This window comes from Monodon monoceros, unplaced genomic scaffold, assembly GCF_005190385.1.
Source record: "Monodon monoceros isolate NGI ecotype Baffin Bay Population unplaced genomic scaffold, NGI_Narwhal_1 Super_Scaffold_7, whole genome shotgun sequence".
NCBI classification, from domain to species: Eukaryota; Metazoa; Chordata; class Mammalia; order Artiodactyla; family Monodontidae; genus Monodon; species Monodon monoceros.
In genome coordinates, this window is record NW_021703784.1 from 56,005,530 (window position 1) to 56,027,953 (window position 22,424).

At 43.5% G+C, this 22,424-nt stretch overlaps 1 pseudogene; it reads right to left on the bottom strand.

The window, feature by feature from the left end:
* The window catches only part of LOC114887734, a 67,880-nt pseudogene that overhangs the window by 20,655 nt on the left and 24,801 nt on the right, over positions 1-22,424 (bottom strand).

Sequence of the window (22,424 nt, forward strand, 5' to 3'; positions counted from 1 at the left end):
ATATATATGTATATATATATATAAAAGTGGCAACAAATAATGACAGATGAGTGTTCTAGTGGCCGGAGTGTTGGGGGCTAGGGGGTAGAGGAAGGAAAAGAGGAAGTTGTAGCAGAGGGAAATGAGACAGGAAAATGCCCTGAGGACACATTTTTTGATGTGTTATCTTCAATGACCATGAGAAGCAGCAATGATTATCTCATATCACAGACAGGAAATCTAAGTTATGTTACTTATTTATATTTTTTCACATTTTATGTTTTTCAACCCATTTAACATTTGTGATTTTACCCCCTGTGAGGGAAGCAGAGCAAGTGCCATTCTGCCCATTTGGGCCAAAGCAGTACCATGACTGGAACCCAGGTTCTCTGGTCACCTTGCCTAGTGCTTTGCAAAACTGTGTGCTACCTAGGAGTGGATCTAGGCCTGAAACTTATATAATTCTGGGGGGCCCTCCTTAAGAAAAAGAATTTTAAAATATCTTATTTTTGCAAGTATTACAAAAACATATCACCATGGTAATACATTGTTGGGGCCCCTCCTAAGATCTTAAGAAGGAGCCATGCAAGTACAGAGCCCTGACTGTTAAGCCTCATTAGCTCCATGGTCCCTGTGCCCCTCCACCAATGTCCCAGTGCCTTTCCCAGCCCCATCTCCAGTCCTGGGGACTTCACTACCTCTAAGGCAGCCTTAGAGTTCATTCATTTTGAATGAATTCTAGAGTGAGTAATTTTCTGATATCAAGTTGAAATCTGCTTCTAGAAGATTATTATCGCACCTAGAAGATTACCATATTAAAAGAGGCAGGTACCTGATTCAGTGGAAAGAGAACCAGCCCTGATTCTACTACCAGTGTGGTATATAAACTGGCTAGACACTTCCCTCTCTGACTCTTGTCCTTCTTCAGCACCGTGAAATAGAAAGTTGAAATAGTTGAAAGTCTCTAAGGGCTCTACCAGATCTGATATTCTAGGCTTCACATACATTGATTTGAACCACATAAAACTGCTGTGCTTGTAGGTCAAAAACAGCTGAATATCAGTAGTTTCACATGCTTCAGCTGAATACATGAAATGTGGCCAGCTACAAATCCCAGGCTGGAACCTCCCACTGTTCTGTTTAATTTCTGTTATTAAGGAATCTCCATGGGGTCTCCAGAAAGCCCTATCAAAACACACATATTTGTGTATATCAAAAACTTTGAAAGCATATTTTGAGAGCACTTATCTCTGAAGAGAAGGATTATGGGTGATTTTCCCTTTCTACTTTAAAAATTTATGTAATATTTGATTTATTTGACCGTAAGTATGTTTCTTATATAATAGGGCGGGGGGGAGCTACTTCTACTTTGAAAAAATGAAAATAAACACCTGTGTGTTACTTGAATGGAGGATCACAGAACACATTTGCTCCCATGAGCAGTTAGTCATGTTGATTCCATGCAAATCAGTGCTGAGCCCCACGTGTGCTCTCAAGCCTTTCCTCATATCTTCTTGAGAGAGAAGGTGGAGACCTGCTTAAGAAGACGTGACATATAGGTGGACAACGGACTCGGAAGTCTACAGCTGGATGGCACTTTGGAGACCGCCCAGCCCAAACACCCAAATAAAATATGGAATCCCAACAAGAATAAGAATGAATGTCAGGTAATGGGTGCTATCAGGATTTTGAGAAATGAGATTGAGTGGATGCAGAGGAGCCAGAGAAAGGTAGAATTTGAACTGGGCTTTGAGAGATAGGACAGATCTACGTGGGCAGAGAGAATGAATGGAACAAGACAAGGGAAGCTTGGAGGCAGAAATGTGGCCAGACCACCCTCCTGAAGAGAGCAGGTCGGCAGCTGGATGGAGCAGGAAGCACCCCAGAGTGGCTGCGCTGGGAGTTCAGTGTCCCCATCTATGGGGGAGACTCCCCTTCACACAGTCCTTATACTCACAGGGCTTAAAAATAGAGTAATACAAATTCTTTTGCTTGTAAGTTACAGAAATCCAGTGTGTATTAGCATAAGCACAAAAGGGGATTTATTGAGAGGAGTATGTGGTAGTTCAAAAGAGGAGCTACCAGGGGCTTCCCTGGTGGCGCAGTGGTTGGAAGAGCCCACATGCCGTGGAGCAGCTGGGTCTGTGAGCCATGGCCGCTGAGCCTGCACATCCGGAGCCTGTGCTCCGCAACGGGAGAGGCCACAACAATGAGAGGCCCGCGTACTGCAAAAAAAAAAAAAAAAAAAAAAAAAACCAAAGAGGAGCTACTGGGGCAACTCTAGGGATCTTGGGGCCTGGAACTACTTATTTGTCTTAATTTACAAAGTAGGGGCTCAGTATACCTCATTATGTACACTCAACGTTGGGCTAAATAAAAATATAAGATTTTAAGGTATAATTTAAACATTCTAATATTTTATGATGTAGGTACTCCCCTTGGCTCTCCCCCCAGCTCTATCCCACCGCCTCCTTCAGCCCATAGGCTCTTTTGGCTGCACTGGTTCTGCCCTCTGCTGGCCAGATCCCAGCACATCACCTTGGGCCCTCAAAGCAAAACTTCAATAATCACTCATTCAGACGCTGAGTGCCTACTATGTGCCATGCACTCATCTAGGCACACTTGGAATACATAAACAAATGAAAAAGATCAAAGAAATCCCTGCCTTAATACTTAAAAGCACTTAATACTTAAGATACTACATGTCAGGCTATGGCCTAAGCATTTTACAGACATTAGCTCATTTAGATTTTAAAACCTTCATAACATCCGTATGTAGCAGGTATTCCTTAAAACTACTTCAGTAGAGCCCACTTGTTCTTCACGTAGCTCCTTCCTCACTCTCAGCCCAATTTCAGCGCCATGGCATGCCCAGCCCAGACCATGGGTCTGAACGGTCCCCGGAGATGATTTGGGAAGATGACGGCAGAGTATTGACATCAGTAGACTGAAGTTGGGTTCCCTAGAAGCAAAGTCTGAGACAGGCATTTATTGAGGGAGCACTTTTTGGGGGAAACGTGCAAGGGAAAGAGTGAAGTAGATAGAAAAGGGAACAAGACAAACAAGGTACATGTCAGGTCACATCTAGCCCTGGCCTGATCCACAGGGAACTGGGGCATAAACCACAAGGCAGACTTACACCCCCTTGAGGCAAAGGGGCCGGGCTTTTATGCCCCATATCAGTCAGTCATTGCTTGTGGGCCACCCTGGTGGGGAGGGGGAAGAGAGGAGGGTTGTGAGGAGGTGCCCATCAGCTGAGGGCAGGTCTCTGGAGAAGGGTGGCACCTGTGAGCAATTGCAGCCTAGACCAGTTGTCTTGGTTGGAGATCTGCAACAGCCTAGTTCCTCAGGAAGGTTCTGAAGCTCAGTTTTCATCACAGGATCAGCCCCATCTTTAGTGACTATCCTTTTCTACCCTGTGTCACCATTGACTGCTGGCTGCTAGAGGGGGGCATGTAACCTCCCACGGGTGCTCACGTTTGGCTGAGCTGGAGAAGGCAGCAGCTCTGAGGTGACAGCAGCCAACACTCACAGCAGCTGGGGAAGGGGCCACACGGGGGCTCCGTCACAACAGCTGTGCTATTGGGGAAATGGGAGCAGAAGCAGAGTGTCACATCTTGTGATCTCCTTCTAGCTTAAGAGCCGAGAAGCACACACTAAATAAAGAACAAAACAAGATTACACCAAAAAGAACCCAATAGGAAACAATACACTTAAGTACAGAAAATGTGGGGAACCAATATTAAATGTGATGGTCAAGAAGAGGGAGAGGGATGTATTCATGGATGTTTCCTGGAGATGTGAGGTAGGATTTGATTAGGTGGTCCAGTGTAGTATGGTCCAAGGCAGCATTCCAAGTAGGTGGATGGCTCTGCTCTACTCATTCAGAGACCTGGGATTATGACAGCCATCCTCAACGTGTAGCTTCCAAGTTTACTCTGGTTGAAGCATTTCTAGTTAGTGAGGAGAGAGAAAGAACAGAATTCCAGAGCCTGAGATTTGCTCTTAAGCAAGCAAGGCAAAAGCTGCATACATCCCATCTTCTCACATCTATTGACAAGGGTTCAGTAACATGGCCACAGCTGGCTGCAAGCAGCCAAACCTCAATTACTAAGGAAGAAAGAATGGATTTTGTGGACAGCTAGTGGTCTTCACTCTACCCTCCTCACTTTCCCCAGGACGGGTCATGATAAAAAAAATGTAGAGTCCTGGGAATTCCCTAGTGGTCCAGAGGTTAGGACTCTGTGCTTTCACTGCTGAGGGCGCAGGTTCAATCCCTGGTCAGGGAACTAAGATCCCACAAGCCGTGTAGTGTGGCCAAAAAAAAAAAAAGAGTAGAGTCCTGCCAAGAGGAAGAAGTGCTATTATTCTGATTCAGTCATGTTTTCTGAGGGGTGCAGGCGGGAGCCTTGCAGGTCTAACTAAGCCTGTCCTGGGAATGTGACTTTTGCTCTTTTATTTTATTTTTTTTCTGGCACTGGTGAGTCTGGTCTCTCCTCTCATTGGAGTGGTAATATCCAAGATATTTGTTTAGGCAAAGGGGAAACAGACAAAGCAAGTCTTTCAGCCAGCTTTGTGTAGGAAAAAGAATCCTCTTTCACGTGCCACTAGGAAACCAAGAACATGATCTGCCTGGATGAAATCAGAGAACCCATCTATGGTTAAACTGTGACAGAATGAGGTCTAGGAGCAGGAGAGAAGGAAATTAGTGAACAGGAAAGAAAGGGAAGAAAAATTACTATTTGATGACCAACCAATCTCTGCCAGGCACTGTGCTGGGAAGCTCTAGAGGTAATTACCTTTTTAACCTCATTTCATAGATGAAGTAACAGAAGCTCAGAGGTGAAATCGCTTGTTTAACATTCACTTAATATGTAGCACTGTCTAGATTTTAACACAGACTCACCTAAATTCAAAGCCCATATTCTCCCCACTATAGTTGGTCCCTTTGAGAGTCACATTAGTTCCTTTCTTGAAACTAAACACTCTTAATCTCCTAGCACACTCTGTGGCTGGCCTCTCTGCTCCCTTTCATGGATCAAGTAGAGCAGTCACAATCTTGTCCTCGCCCAGCTCCTTTTACCTCCAAGCAAGATGCCTCAAAGAGAAGAGAGGTCATTGTCACAGTGCTTATGGGGATAATCAGTCAATTGGGACAGCTCTTGGGTAAGAGTCCCTGAGTCCCTACAGCACTAACTCAACAGTGGGAATAAGAGAAACATATAGAGACCAGCCACAGAATCTGCTGGGAGATTAGAAGGGTTAAATCTCAAGAAAAGATCTAATGTGAATCATTGATGCACCTCCCTCAGTTGGAGAGAGGATGAGATTATTTAAATACATTTCAAAAGATCTCTGTGGGACAGTTACAGGCTTACAGTTCTGCTCTTGGATTACCATTCATTCATTCAAGAAATAATTATTAAGTACAACCAAGATATTTGGCAATGTGTTTGGCAAAAGAATATAGCAGCAAACAAGAAAGGCACAGTCCGTGTCTTCATGGGGGCAAGGATTAGCTCACCCACTTGTTTTTCTACCTAGAAAACTGTTCCATTTCTATGAAGCTCTACTTTGAACTACCCTCCTCTTCACAGGTGGAGGCTTCTTTCACTCATGTTATTGTCCTGCTTATAATTCTCTGATAATTTTTACCACAATGTACTCTCCAGGCATGTCTTTTCCCCTCCTAGAAACACTGCGAAGGTGCAAGCAGGGACCATGTCTAATGCATCTCTATGCCCTCATCAACTAGAATAAGGCTTGGCACAAAGTGTATGCTCCATAAGTATTGGTGAAATGAATCAACATTATTATGAGTATTGTGCTACATAATCTCTCACATGTGTTTGTGTATGGTGCTTTCAACCTTTCAAGACATTTCCATCTCCATTCTCTCATTTGGTTTAGAGAGTTTGGTCTGGTGGATTCAGTTAAAAGTGGATGTGAGAACACTTTGTAAAATATGAATGGTAAGGACTGTTACTGAACCATATTGACTATTGCTAGTCTTGAGGCCAGGATAATTTAGGTAACATACTTAAGATCACGCAGCAGTAGTCTGTACTAGAATCTATGTCTCCTGACTTCTGTTTCTGGACTTTTCCTCCCTGCAACAGGGGTAACTGACAAAAGAAAGGTACAGACAAAGTGCTCGGGGAGCCCCTAAATATGACTGCTAACTCCCAGGAGTGGATACAGTGACACTCTGCCCGGATCCTTGGGGTCAATGCACCCATCACCCAACTGCTGCAAACATGGGCTGCTGGCAGCTCACAGCTGCACCCCTCACTGTGCATTTTCCTGGGCCAGAGGGAACTATTTCATCCAAGGCTATAACCCCTACTGGGGGGCAGCTCATGACCAATGACAGACTGATACAGGGATACAAAAGGCTGGTTCCATCGCATCTATTTGGGACAACTGAGGAGCCATCTCAGCTCCAGAACTCCTGGTAGGATCAGCTGAGGTTTCGGTTGCAACCAAATTGTGAGTTAGCTTCTCCCTCTGCCCACTCCTGCTTCCTCACTTCCTTACTGATGTACCTCCCAAGAGCGCTCTCCAAAAGACCTGCATGCCACTCTCCACCTCAGTCTGTTTCCAAGGGAATCAATCTCTCCCTCAAGAACTGTTCCCTAGCACTGAGCCTGTTCCTAAGTAGTTGTCAGTAATGACAGAGGGATGGGATGATAGAATATAGATGGAGACAGTTAGTGGTTCTAGCAAAACCAAAATGAAGACAAGGCAGTAATAGAGACTGGCAGTGTAGAAAAACAGCGAGTTATGGTCACTGAATAAAAACTGGCCACTAGAGGGCCCAGCACTACTCATCTATAGTTCTGCAGCTACCTTAGAGCAAAATTCTAATTTTGCCCTTGACTTGGCAGACACCAGTATAATTGTCTACACGAGGGGGAAAACTGCTGGTCTAATGGTTCCTTCTCTTTTACCTATGCCATGAACATCAGTGTCCTAGCCTGTTCCAATACCCTGTCACCAAGCACTCTGTGCCATTACATATAAACGTATTCCCATAAATCAAAGCTTCCAAAGCCTGTGTTTTTTCCACCCACTGCTCTCATTGTTCCCAAGGGGTTCCAAAGATCAGAAATGTGGAATTCCAAACAGTTGGTTGTGACAATTTTCACCCCAAAATGGAGAGAATCAGCAACATAATCTGTTTAGTCCTGTCACTTCCCCTTCCCCGCCCACTTCCCCAGTTGGCAGTAAAGATAAGACATACAGGATTGCATATGAACTATAGTGGCCAAGGAAGAAAGGGGTCATGGGAATCTTCACAGAAGATGAAAAAGTTTGAGAACATTGTGTATGAATTAATGATTGATTAATTAAATCAATTTATTTTTTTTTCTGCTGTGGACTCAGTAAAAAGACTTAAAGAAAATTTTCCTCTGCATCCTTTTCAGAAACACAGTTAGTCCTTTGTAGGTTGGGAGGCTTTCTTTGAGGGATAGGGAGGGAAGGTTTGGACCATTTAGAGGTCTCTGTTTCCAACATATACATTCTTTTATTTTTTTTAATGTGTCCTTTTTTTTAATTGAATGAAAAATTCTTTAAATTCTATAGTGCTTTACAATTTTCAAAAGTTTCACACACATGATTTCATGTAATCCCATAATAACCCTTTTTTCCCCCTACTCCTATATTGCCCTTTCCCCTTCTCCCCACTGGTAACCACTAGTTTGTTCTCTAAATCTGTGAGTCTGCTTCTTTTTTGTTTTATTCACTAGTTTCCAACATATACATTCTTTTTTTAAAAATACATTTATTTATTTTATTTTTGGCTGCGTTGGGTCTTCGTTGCTGCATGCGGGCTTTCTCTAGTTGCGGTGAGCGGGGTTTACTCTTCGTTGCGATGCAAGGGCTTCTCATGGTGGTGGCTTCTCTTCTTGCGGAGCATGGGCTCTAGGTACACAGGCTTCAGTAGTTGCGGATCGCGGGTTCTAGAGAGCAGCCTCAGTAGTTGCAGCACACGGGTTTAGTTGCTCTGCGGCATGTGGGATCTTCCTGGACCAGGGCTCGAACCCATGTCCCCTGCATCGGCAGGCGGATTCTTAACCACTGCGCCACCAGGGAAACCCTCCAACATATACATTCTCAAAGGGACAGAGCTGGATTGTTTGGGAGGGGGGAAAACTCTGAAGATTAATAGGGAGCAGAGTTGGAGTCTACACAGCCAGGAGGGGACCTGAACTTGGCTCTCTCCCAGTATCTCTGGCAGTGGTGACTATAAGCACACCTGGGGAATGAACACCAAGCCATGGCTTTGGGAGCCATAGGGTAGTTCTTGGTGGCCTGGTTTAGAATAGAAGGAGCAGATGCCTTGAGCAACTGGGTCAGATACATCTGGCTGCAGTACTCCTGCTTGGACAATGAGCTACAACTTCAATGGACTGAAGACACTTCCCCAGGTTTTCTAGATTGGGTAAGCCCTGAGGTTGTTTTATCCCCACAGAAGTTCTGATATGGAATGTCCCACCAACATGGTAGATGAGGCTGAAGCTAAATTTAATTTGAATTAGAAAAATTAAAATTTAATTTGATTCAGAAAAAAAGTAAAGACATCTAATGTTTTTACGCTTGTTATTGAACAAGTCAAATGGGTTCCAATAGTTGGAGCTCTGATATCACAATAGTAAATCTAGCCTGGCTAGGTAAATAAAAGAATAGTAATAATATTTTGAGGGATTATCAGGCGTTAGGCAATACACTATTTCATTTAACCCTCACAATGTACCTATGAGGTAGACTGAGACCTAGAAAAGTCAAGTGGGTCACCGCAGGTCACATGGTTAGTAAATGGCAGAACCAGGTTTTCTGGACTCCACATCTGTCTAACTTTCTATTGTCATCTAGCCTTGCATTCACTGACATCTAGTCCATTGCTCACTAATTCATTTAGCCAGATATTCAATTAGACAGTGAGTGGTAGCAATACAGTTATTCTGTTACTTGAACAGTGAGATAGATCTAGTAATAGCTTGAAGAACGAAAGTATCTTAGAATTACAGAATGTTTGCACTGGCCGCTGGTCTAGTGGAAAGAGCAAAACTTTAGAGCCCAGTGGATTCACTTGGAATCCTGGCTCTGCTATTCACTCCCTATGTGACCTTGAGCAATTTATATCACCTCATTCATTCTCAGTTTCCATATCTGTATATCATAAATAATAATACACATACTTGAGGCTGATGTAAAGATCAGAGATAATATTAGAGATAATCTCTCTGTCTCTTTCTCTCTCTCATACACATACATACACACACATAGGACCAGCTACATGATTTGCCACATAATTTATGGGGCTCAGTGCGAAGTGAAAATGCAAAGCCTCTTGTTTAAAAATTATTAAGAATTTCAAGATGATGACAGCAGATTAAACCAAGCATGGGGCCCCTCTAAGGGTCCTGATGGCATGTCAGTGCCTGGCACAGAGTAAGTGTGCAATAAATGGTAGTTCTTTTTTCTCTCTAGATCATTGATTCCAACCCTCTCCTTTTGCATCTGAGGAAACTAAAGTCCAAAGAAGATGAAAAATGTGAGTTAATGGCAGAGCCAGGACCACAACCCAGACCTCCTCTGTTCAGTCAGTAGTCTTCACCTCAGCGCTTCTGAAATGTTTTCTGTATAATGGCAATAGATATTCCATGAATAAAAGTTTCCATCAACAAGCAAGTTTGCAAAACACTGGATTAAGGTTAAATAGACATCTTTTGCAGAGCTCTTCAAGAGACTTTTCTATGAGCAACATGAATCTCCAAGACAAGGATATTAAATGGAACATTCCCCCAAGTATTGATATGGAATCCTTTCTCAGGAGCCTATTAAATAGCCCTAAGAATGCTTTCTTATACACTGCTGCAGGGCAGTGGAAGTTTCCATGGATTTTGATCTGCAGGGTGTGGTTGTTCTTATTCTAAATTAGAAGCAAACATATCCCTTCCATTAGGCCTTTCTGTCCACATCTCTGCCCTGGCTGACTTGTGAGCCTGAGGATATAAAAATAATGAAAACCAGACTCCAGAAAGAGCATACTTGTTTAGAGTCACCTAATTGCATCCAAAAGACAGATCTGCTCTGCCTCTCTCCCAGGAGTAGGAATATAGAGGAAAAAACATACACCATGACCCCCAAATTCTTTCCATTCTGAGCAATTTGCTCACAGCCACCACATCACAAAAGTGCCCTTACGAAAGCACACAGGAGGCCAGGAAATTATGATTCTCATGTTAGCTCTTCCTCTATTAGCCACTGGACCTAGACTAGTTCATTCATCTGCTCATCCTCTTACTTTCATTGAAAACCCTCTTTCATCAAATTAATCTCTCCCTTCTTTGGCTACCATACACTTATATTTTGTCTGTAGCACTCTTTCCCCCAGGCCTGTGAAAATCTCTTTGGAACATAGTTTGAGAACCAGTAGATTAAATGATCTCTATAGTTCCTTTCAGTTCTGATAATCTGTAATTCATATTTGTACATAGTTTTGCAAGCTATTGCCTCCACCTGTTAATAAAGGACCCTAGCTCCTTGAGAAATGCATCTCTTAATTTCTGGGAGGACCAAACAGTGATTCTCACTCACTGGTTTGTTGAGATACCAGGTGACGCTGACCCTTCTGGAGTCCCCAGTCCACAGAATCCATTATATGGATTGTGCAGAGGAGAGAAGAATACTTTTCTCCTGCCATTGTGCTATATTTTGTCACATGAGCTTCCAATAGGTGTTATTTATGCCCTTTTGACTCATGGAGTTTTTAGTAAAGAAGGTCTTCTATATTTTGCTGATTCCTCCTCACCCCCATTCCCCTCCACAAATTACTAAGCATGAACCAATGGTGGGGTAGGGGTAGGGGTAGGGCTGCAGTGAGGCCAGGAAACAAATCTGCATGATAAACCTAATATTGATTGAACTTTGACTCACTTCTCGTTGATTTTGAAGATTCGGTTGCTGGACCCGATTGCCTATCTCCTTGCTTTCCTTAGGATGAGTTCCTCCCCGGAGAGACCCAAGACCTTCATGAAAAATAGACTTTGTGAGTTGGGCCCACTAAGGTGGAAGCACCTGTTTGGGTCCTCTGGGAAGCAGATGCCAAGATGGCGTAAGAAATACAAGAGACTTACTAGGGGAAACACCTGGGAAGGATAAAAGGGAGAGGGAAGGGCTTCCCTGGTGGTGCAGTGGTTGCGAGTCCGCCTGCCGATGCAGGGGACACGGGTTCGTGTCCCGGTCCGGGAGGATCCCACATGCCGTGGAGCGGCTGGGCCCGTGAGCCATGGCCACTGAGCCTCAAGCGTCCGGAGCCTGTGCTCCACAACGGGAGAGGCCACAACAGTGAGAGGCCCGCGTACCGCAAAAAGGAAAAAAAAAAAAAAAAAAAGGGAGAGGGAAGAGGAGCAGGTTGGAGAGCCGCAGGCTACAATGCAGGTCTGACACCTGTGAAACGAAAGGGAGAAGGAAGGAGCCTTGGGCAGGAGAAGCCTCAGACTTCGATGCAGCTCTGAGAAAGTCTCAGCCAGGCTAATCGGAAGCCACAGAACAAGACTGCCCATTAGAGGAACGCTGTGTTAGGCAGGAGTGGCTTGGCTCTAGCATGTCTGCAGTGCTCAGCCACTGACAGGGAGAAGGAGAGGGAGAGCATGACTGTGGTGTAAACACAGCAGTAGATTTTGGAGGTGCTACAGCCAGAGGCTGTCAGACAGCAACACTCCTCCCAGCAAGCTCTCCATGTGGGGGATCTGAGCAGTGTACTCTCCATGCCTGCCACGCCAGACATGCACACACCTGTGTGAATTCAAAAAGTGGATATAATTTAAGCTCAAGCTAACACATATTTGACATATTTATTACAAACATTTATCGAGCCTCTAAAAGGTATTACACTCAGCACTACAGCAGCCCCACCCTCTCCAGTGGAATGAGTGAGTCTGGGAAGGTTTCAGATAATCAGGTAAGTTTTTTATTACCATTATTGCCAACACTAGGCATGTTTTACTAGCCTCCATTGTATACTAGTACTGTGTCAAGCTTAATACAAAAAAGAAAAATCCTTAGGGAGCTAAAGATAAGGTTGCAATAAAATATCCCTCCCCTTTGGGGAGCTCAGAGGAGAATTTTGAAGACTTCTCTCATGCCACTCACCAGATGTGCCAAGGAGGAAGGAGACTTTTAGTAGAATCGGCCTTGCAGGTTACCAGAGAGACCTTGAAACAAGATCTGGCAGCCAACCAGGTGGCACAAGGGCATGCTCCACCCCCAGGACCGTGCCAGCCAAGATTCAGGATTTGCTGAAAGGCAGGCCCAACACCTGTTGTAGCTCCTGGATCAGAGTCAAAGTTTGGGAGGGAGAAAGGAGAGAAGAGGAAGGAACTGGGAAAGAGGGATTTATAGTGGGAAGAAAGAAGACAGTGGGCTTTTCAGAACCATGCCAAAATTCATCTCAGCCTCATCACCTGGCAAAAGAGATAGTGTCCGTGGCAGAAAGAACGCTGGGCATGACACCCAAGCTCTGCCTCTAACTCCCTGGCTGACCTTTGTCACTCAGTGCCCCTGTGGGCCTGTGCTCCTTGGCTATAATCTGCAGAGCTAGGCCAGACACTCTTTAAAGTTCTTCCCATTTGAACAGTCTAACATTCTAACAGCTTCCATGAAACAACCCTGGAAGAGCCTGCAGAGAGGCATGAAAAAGAGGGGGTGTAAGATGAAAAGAATTTCCAGTGAACTCAGAAATAATATAACATAACATAACAAAACATAACAATCATTATGATAAGTAGTAGAGTGTAGGAATGGGGACCAGTAAAATCTCTAAAGTGGAGCTTATTTCATGATCAAGACATTCAGGACATCAAAACGTGACTCTTCTATCTTTATATAGAGGTACAGACGATCAGGGGAGGAAAATAGTTCCACCTGTCAGCTGGTTCTAAAAGATCTGAGATTCATAAACATTCCACCAACACATGAACCCCCAATATTATCAACACAGCACTGTCCTTGTCCTTTATGAACCCTCCTCCAGTTTTCTCTTATACAAACAATTTCTACTCCCCTTTAACTCTGCATTTGCTGCTTATTTTCACCTAGATAAGAACGCTTGGAGGGGAAAGCATCCGTGGGATTTTCCCCAGGCCTAATATTTTAGGATACTAAGAACAGGATTCCGGGGCTTCCCTGGTGGCACAGTGATTAAGAATCTGCCTGCCAACGCAGGGGACAAGGGTTTGAGCCCTGGTCCGGGAAGATCTCACATGCCGCGGAGCAACTAAGCCCATGCACCACAACTACTGAGCCTGCACTCTAGAGCTCATGAGCCACAACTACTGAGCCCGCATGCCATAACTACTGAAGTCCATGCTCCTAGAGCCGGTGCTCCGCAACAAGAGAAGCCACTGCAATGAGAAGCCCACGCACCACAACCAAGAGTAGCCCCCGCTTGCCGCAATTAGAGAAAGCCCGCGGGCAGCAACCAAGACCCAATGCAGCCAAAAATAAAAAAGAAATAAAAAAAAAAAAGAACAGGATTCCATGCTCCCTTCTCATTTGTTTCTCTTATTAAGCTAAGAAAACACCACAGTTAAAAACAAAAAACTGCAGTCAAGGGAATGGCAAAATTAGCAGCCAATCGGGAGAAGGCTCCAGGCCTTCAGATATTGTACCTTGCAGGCTAGTGCCTCCCAGAGAGGATCCGGTTTTCTCTTGGGATTTCTTCCCTTTTGAATTAAGCACCACTGAGGGCTATGGTCCAGAAACACAAACCCTAAACCTAGTCTCTGGTAGACAAACAGGTCTGGGGAGATTGTATGACCCGCAGGGACAGAGTGCTCTGGGCTCCCTGGGAGACCAGGCTGAAGTGAAGGGGAAAGGGTGTGGTGTCCATGAGGACATAAGAGTAGCCACAGGAGGACTGTGCTGCCTAAATAAATAATGGCGTGTTTGGCAGCAAACCCAATTCATGCCTGGGGCCTACAGGTAGAGAGTCAGCTAACTCACCCTCACCCTTTGGATCTCAGCTTAAATAGTATTTCCTCTGGGAAGTAGGGTGCCTCACACAGTTAGTGCAGGCTGCACACTGCACACACCTAGGGTGTGTCACAGTATAGATATTACAGATTTATATATTTTTATAACAATTTTTTGGCAGTTGGTTGTCAAGTGTTTTGAGGAAAAGGTATCAGTTTTGGGCTGGCAGTGATCCTACTGAGAAGCCTTTCCTAAATCAGATCAGGTTTTGTGCCCCTCTTATCTGCTTCAGAAGGACCCTGTACTCCCCCTACCATCATATCTACCACACTTTATTCTAAATGCCTGTTTACTGGTCTATATCCACTCCGGGTTATCAGCTTTGTGAAGGTAGAGCCTGTGTCTTGTTCGACACCGTACCCTGGGCCAAGAAAGTTGCTTGGCCCTAGCGCAGGCTCAGTGGTATTTGCTGAACGAATGAGCAACATATTCGGAGCCAGCCCGATGCTCTTGCCCAAGTGGACAGAGAGCCTGCCATAGTAGGAAGAGTCCTAGCCACATCTTGGATTCAAGACCTTGCTCTTCCTCTCACAAACTGTGTGACTTGATTTTGATGCAAAATAGGAATAACCCTGCCTTGCCCTGTCCATCTCAAAGGGTCATCGTGAGGAACGATTTAAAACTACCACTTGGTAAACTGTAAAAATATGAAACAACATGAGAAGTAAGTGGCTGTTTCAGGGAAGCTGGACCTATGAGAGCCCCAGGACCAGCAGTAGCCTTGTACCTGAACAGTGAGTAGTGACTTCCAACAGAAAACTAAAGATTTCTGGGTCGGGTAGTACTTTTTTGGTTGCTCGGTACAGAAACCCAAAAATGCTAAAAGGCAAATATATTTCTTCGCATAACAAGGGGAAAGTTGTAGCTGGGCCTCCAAGACAATGGAAATAGGCACAATAATGCCACAAGGTAGACAGCCTTCTAATTCTCCTCCCCCTTCTCGTCTCCCCCTACCCCCAACCCTGCCCCCACACCTGCCTCCCTCTCTTTTCGGCCTACCTACTACAGATGGGCTCCCTCAACACAGCAAGGGACGTGGCTACCACTAGTTTCAGGTTCCACCTCACAGTTTTGCCAGCTGAGAGGCACTGAGCCCCTTCTCTTAATTCCAATTTGCAAAATCTCCCTTTGTCCTGGCTTGAGTGACATATCCAACTCCGTGCCAAGGGTGGGGGACACTGTGATTTCTAGCCCCCCCGGAACCACATGACTACAGTGGGGCAATCAGTGTTCAAACAGAAGGGAGGTTACTGTTCCAAGAAGAAAGGGTGGGTGCCAGGCAGACAAAACAATACTGTAAATGTGGTCCATCACCGTTTTCTAAAGATAATTCCCACACTGAGACCTGAAGTGCCACCATTTGCAATTAATTAGCTTTGGTTTGGGTTCTGCTCCCCTAGGCTCATTTTATCATATACCTTCTCTGAGTTCCCTGTAACAGAAGGAGAGCAGAAGGGTGACACGAGCAGGGAGTAGGATGGGCAACAAAGTAAAATCACAGTCCACTTTCCTCTGCAAACCTTCAGTAAATAATCAGAGGGGCCAACCACTAACCTAGAAAGGTTAGCTCTCTTTCTAGAACTGGTAGCTTCCTTTCTAGAACTGGTAGCTACCGACTTAACCTGCTCAACATTCGATCCTAAAATCCTCTGGGCTTTGGCCTGGTTGTGGCTCAAGTGACAATGTTACTGAAACAAAATACTACTCAGCTAGTCTGATCACTTTCACTTTCTTTTTTGTAACAGACCAGAGACAAGGCCACTCTCTTGAGATGGTCACAGATGAAGAAATCAGTCTCCGAGACGGACTACTTCTTATCCAACATCATATTAAAAGGGAGTTAATGGCCATACCAAGAGCAGACTCCATGTCATCTGACACTTGTTTTCCCATTGTGGCACCTTTTGTTTTTCTGCACACTTATGACCTAAAAGATGAGCTACCCCTTCATCTCACCTTCTTCCCATTCTTTTGTATCTCTGGGTCACCTATTGAGATACATTCTCTAGGTCAGTTTTACTATATTACTGTTTAGTCACCTCCAGGTCCCAGTCAACTAGCTGTTGTCTTATTCTCTGCTGTCAGGAATGAGAGATTCCCCCACCAATTATGCAATATTCTCTTCATTACTCTTCAACATGAACCCACTATTTAAGCAAACTAGTCTTGACTTGTGGCAGAATTTCAGGCATCAACTTGCTAGCTCCAACTTTTCTCTCAGATATCCATTAGATCACTTCATTTTGGGAAGTGAAATATATTTTATTTGGTCTGTTTCCCCTGGCTGGGTCAGGAATACCTCCTATAAGCACAATTAGTACCCCATACTTCCTCCAACAAAATATTTATCACCCTGGACAGTAATTGCCTGCTTACTTTATCTCTATTCTCTACTATAACTTCTGTGAGCACAGAGACTATTCATTTTTGTTTCTCTGTACCATTGTTTCCCCCAGGACCCAGCAAAAAGCCCAGTACATGGCAAATGCTGCATAAATATCTATTGAATGAATGACCAGAACTCTGACTCCATGGTTCCTAATTATTTGCATAGTAGTGATCAAATAACAAAAGGATGTGAATACTTTATAGCTGAACACATTATGTGAAGGACTTATTATGTCAACTCATTAAATCGGCTATTACTATAAAAAAAAAAACACCTCTGCTTCTGATATGGAGATACCAAAAAAAAAAAAATTCAGCATTCCATCCACAAAAGTTTCCAAGACTCTTAAGTGTTTAGAAGGGCCCTGCTACTGCCATCAGCAAACATCATCACCAGAGTCAAGCACTGCCTTTATGACATTATCCTCACCTCAAGGGCAGGCTGGACTCCCTGCCTCTGGTATCTTCCTCAATCTATTGTACTCGGTGTCCCTGTATTGAGTGCCCACTGCAAGTCAGTTCCTGTTCTAAGTTTTCACATGCTTTATCTCATTTAATACTTACAACAACAGCTCTAGGAAGAAGGTTCTATTTTTATTTCCTTTTAACGATGGGAATACCAAGACACAGGGAGGTTATAAGACTTGGGTGAAGTCACAGAGCTATCAGCTGATGGAGCTAGGATTCAAACCCAGCTCTTGCTCTTAATCACTATGCTATAAGACCCTTCTTTCTACTACTTCATGGACAACAACTTTCCACCTTACTTAGAATGGCCTCCTCCTGTTATCCAAACACATCTTGGACTTTTCCAACTCTGTGCATCTAAAATATAATTCTCTTAAGAATTCGAAGGAGCCTGATAATCTTCCTGAATAGTCCTATGTTATCACTGACAAAGAGTAGTATGTGTCATGGAAAGAATACCAGCTTTGGAACAAGGAAGACCTAAAGTAAAAACTTGGCTGTTTTTGTTACCTATGGCTGTGGAACAAACCACTCCATAACTTAGCAGTTAGAACAACAGCAATTTATTATTTCTCACAATTATGTGAATCAGCTGGGCCATTCCTCTGCTGGTTTCACTTGAGCTCACTCATGGGGTGGCAATTAGTGGGATGGTCTGCAGGGTGGAAGGTTCATCGTGGCCTCACTTACATGTCTGGCTTTGCTGGGGTGTCTTCCATGTGGCTATTCATCCTCCAGAAGGCTAAACCAGGTTCCTTATATGGTGGTGCTGGTGAGAAGAGCTGAAAAGAATTTGTGGCCATATGTAATCTACCTCAATTCCTAGCTGGTTGACCTTGGGCAATTTATTTCTCCTGAGATCAGTTTCCTTATCTGGGAAATTGTGAAAGTAATCCCAATTGTCTTGGGTTCTTATAAATATTAAATAAGATAATATATAAGTACCTAACAAACTCCCTACCATATAACGACCATTTATGCCATGTTATTTTCACTTGCTGTAAGTCTTACAGTTACTCGACACTTTTAGGGTCTGGAGTGAATCCTTCCTCCCACTCCCCATCGTCTCTCTGCAATCTGCTTAAATCCTATACTTCAATCAAAATGCAGTTCTAGGGCTTCCCTGGTGGTGCAGTGGTTGAGAGTCCGCCTGCCGATGCAGCAGACGCAGGTTCGTGCCCCAGTCCGGGAGGATCCCACATGCCGCGGAGCAGCTGGGCCCGTGAGCCATGGCCACTGAACCTGCGCGTCTGGAGCCTGTGCTCCGCAACGGGAGAGGCCACAACAGTGAGAGGCCCGCGTACCACAAAAAAAAAAAAAAAAAATGCAGTTCTAGTCTCATCTTCTTTGCAAAAATTTCCAAAATCACTAGCCTTCAATAATTGGCTATATCAGGGAATTCCAAAGTTCTATGTATAAATTAACTGTTCTCAGCCTTTTCCCCATCCCTACAGAAAAACTTAATAGATTAAGTTACATGTGAAATGATTTATTGTTATGAACAATTTGTAACTTCTGGCTAGTTGGATATAATTCAACCCCTTTCTCCCCAGTTTAAGAAAGTATACTGAAGTGTAAGTAAAAATGTCTTTATTTTCCTAATTTATTTTATAAAGGTAAATCATTTGCAAAATTTGCTTCATTATCAGCAATAAATTATTTGTGATGTTTCACTGGTCTCAATCACTCATTTGGCAGGACTTCCCTGGTGGTCCAGTGGTAAAGAATCCGCTTCCCATTGCAGGGGACGTGGGTTGGATCCCTGGTCAGGGAACTAAGATCCCACGTGCCACGGGGCAACTAAGCCTGCGTGCCACAGCTACTGAGCTCACGCACCTCAACAAGAGAGCCCACGTGCCACAAACTACAGAGCCCACACGCCCTGGAGCCCCTGTGCCACAACTGGAGAGAGAAAACCCACATGCCACAACTAGAGAGAAGCCCACGTGCCCCAACGAAGAGCCCGTGCCACAACGAAAGATCCTGCATGCCTGAAAGAAGATCACGCATGCCACACCTGAGACCCGACGCAGCCAAAAATAAAATTTTTTAAACATTTTTTAAAAAATCACTCATTTGGCACTAAGCACACACCCCTCTTTTAAAAATCTTTTAAAGGATATGTCCTATGTTCCTAACTAGGTTAAAAACACTAATAAAAGCAAAAACCTTGATATATATACATACGCATATAAAAATATGTGCATATATATATTTACCTTGTAGTTCTATCAAAGTGCACTAAACATACTAGAAGGGCAATACGTATCTCCCAAAACCTCCCTGTTGAGGATTGTGTTGACAATGAGCATGAAGCAGCTTGGAACAGTGGGAAAGAAAATTGGATTTAGAAGCACAGGCTCCAAGCTTATGTGCTGGCTCTGGGATTCTGGACCAAGAAGTACTGACTTATCCCTTAAATCTATGGTACAATGGGAGAAAATATTGGATGAAGAGAGCAGGGGCCCTTGGGTACTCAAAGCTCATTATCTTAGGCCAATGGGTCTCAAAGGTTGGGGTGGGTGCTCACTTTTTATCACAATACACAGACTTGATCCTTCCCTTCTTTTGCTCATTGATGTACTCTAGGATGGGAAGGCAACAGGGAGAGATGTATTTGGGAAATGTTCTCCTGCTGAGAACCACTACAGTATTAGACTCTGAGATTATTCAGTGTAGTTACTTCTAACAGCTTTGTGCAGTTGCAGGGAGAAAGCATCTTTCTCCATATCTCATGATTATTCTGATTACTGAGAGCTATTTCTATTCAACAGAACCCAGTAACTGTTTTCTCAAAGTAGAGTTATCAACTCCAGGGGACTGAAGAGATTCATAAGTGTCCCAAGCTCTCTACAGTCTACTTACAAAACCCACCTGGCCAAATTCTAACCATATAGTCATTACCGTCAATGCTTTCCTCCTTATTATGGTCAAATCCTAAAAGTCCTTACATTGACAGGAGTTTGCATAATGCCTAGAAGATAGCACAGTAAACGTTTTCTGCTTCTCCAGTTATGTAGGGGACTGCTCTCTCTGTGATAACTCACGCTAACAATTTGTTATGGTTATATTTATATCTAGCACAGTAGGAGATACCAGAAGGTTCTTAATAAATGTTTTTGGATTGACTAGAATGACTTGTACATCTTGGTTCTTTTCCAGAACAGGGGAGAAAACCTTCTAATTTAATCCAACTCTGGCTCTTAGTAGCTCAGAGAAAAGTCTCTAATGAAAAGGGAAGAAGATAAAACCTTAGTGAGGTTGTTAACAATTTAGCATTACTGAGTCAGGTGGGAACTTTTAATTTGCTCACTAAAGAGAGCAACATGATCTCCAGGGTATGGAAGAACAAAGCTACTGCTAATAAAAAGCCCTCATGTTTGTTTAGCCCTTTATAGGTTACAGAGTGCTTTCATATCTTTCATCTCACTTGAGCCCCCAGCAACCTTGTCAGGCAGATGTAATTTATCTTAATTTTTTAGAAGCAGAAACTAAGGCTTCGATGGCTTATACAACATGCCCCAAGTCACACAACTAGGAAATGGTAGAGCTAAGACTAATACCAAGGTATTCCTTGTGGAATTAATTAGGGCTTTTTCAAGACAAGAAAGAAACTTAACATACAATAGTTTAAGCAGGAAACAAACTTCTGGCTTAGGTAGCTGGCAAGGTATAAAAGATATTGTGGTTATCTCCTCAATATCTGTTCTCTTTTCTCTTGGAATCTCCCCTATTTCTTGTTCATTCTCTTCTCTCCCCTTCCATCCCTACTGTGAAGCCCATGTGTTTTGGAGAAAACTGACCCACCCCTGTTTCAAGAAGAAGGGCTTAGGCTCAAGCTTAAACTAATCAGCATAATCCCACCTCCTGGCCACAGTTATTGGTTCAAGGACAGGCATGTGACAATATATGGACCAATGAGAAGCAAGGAGAGGTTTGCTAAGAGTTTCAGGGAAAGAATTTCCTGAATTTAATGAGAAAGTATCTGGAAAGAAATGTCTCCCACCAGATGTGAGGGGAATGGATACAACTTCCTTTTTACAACTATGTAGCAAACCAGCCTTAGAACAAAGATGACAAAGTGGATGGCAAACAGGGTCTTTGGTAACATTACTAAAGTACTAGATCAACTATTTCTGAAGCCCAATACACCTCTAGACTTTGCAATTTCATAAGCCATGAGCTATCTTGGTATACTTCATGGCAAGTAATAGAAAACTCAACTCAAATTAGCATAGACATTAAAGGGCTTCCTGTTACTTGCCTGTTTGCCATGGAGTCTACTAAGGTAACTGAAGGGATGGAAGGAAGAGCTGTAGAAACAAGGACTTCAGGGACTGGAATTCAGATCTCTGCGGCATCAGGACTTTCCCTCTGCATCTTGTACTTTAATTGTCTCATTATTTTCTGCTGAAGACATGCCTGTTCCACTATGTGGCAAGTAAATGATCACCTGCCACCTCAGGGTATCAGAGAGAGTGCTGACAGAAAAGAGAGGCCTTTCAGACTGAGTAATCTGAGGAGTACAAAGAGATTACGTACAAAGATATGGGTAGAAATACCACAAAGGATAATGCAATGCCCCAGGGCTAGAAACAGCCTGGTGGAGATCTGTTACCTCTCCAAAGCCTGAAGGGATGAGGGGAGGTAGCAGTTACTGGAATCAGAGACCAAAAAGCTGTGTGAAGAGGGTCATCTGACAGCAGTTGTGCCAAAGGATAAGTCAGATTGCGTCCCAACCTAAATCTCCTCCTTCCTCTAGTTATCTGCTGGTGTTCTCCATTGGCCGAACAGACTGGAAGCAGACAAGAGGGAAGCCTGTGGATGAACTCCATACAGGTCAACCCCCTGAGGCAGAGTGGGCTGTAGAAGGGTGGAGGATAGATTTAGAGGGGCATATGGAAGACATCCAGTACACTAACGACAGCAGCCTCTGCAGAATGAGAGCATTTCTTTTTCACGTCATCTGAATGTCAACATATAAGTAATCCCTTACTCCCAAGAAATACTCTATAAAGACTATACTGGGGAGAGGTTTATTATAAAACATAAGTATCACCGTGAGTGGGCAGAGTATTTAGATCCTACTTGGTTTTCCACTGACCTGTTTAATTTATGACATTAAATACAAGGCTAGGGCTATCATAAAGCAACTCAGATCAGTGTAACAGTGTTATGATGGCAACCACATTACTTAGTAGTAGTACTACTAGATTAGAGCATTATTTTTTATTACTGTTAAAACAATGTATTACTATAACTAAATTATAGCTTAATGGTTAGAAGTAGGACCTTTGCTCATAACAGCAAAACTGAAAACAACCTAAATTTTCTTGTTATGTTCTCACAGTGGAGTATTAATCAGGAATGAAAATAAAGTGACAACAAAATTTTAGTAACACAGAAAATCCTAGAAGATAACATAGGTTATTAAAATCTTTTTATAAGAATAAAAAATAAGTAAAACAAACAATGTATGTGATAAAACACTCCTTCCCCTAAAGTAGTGATAGAAACAAAATTCAAGAGGGTGGGTGTCTAAGGGG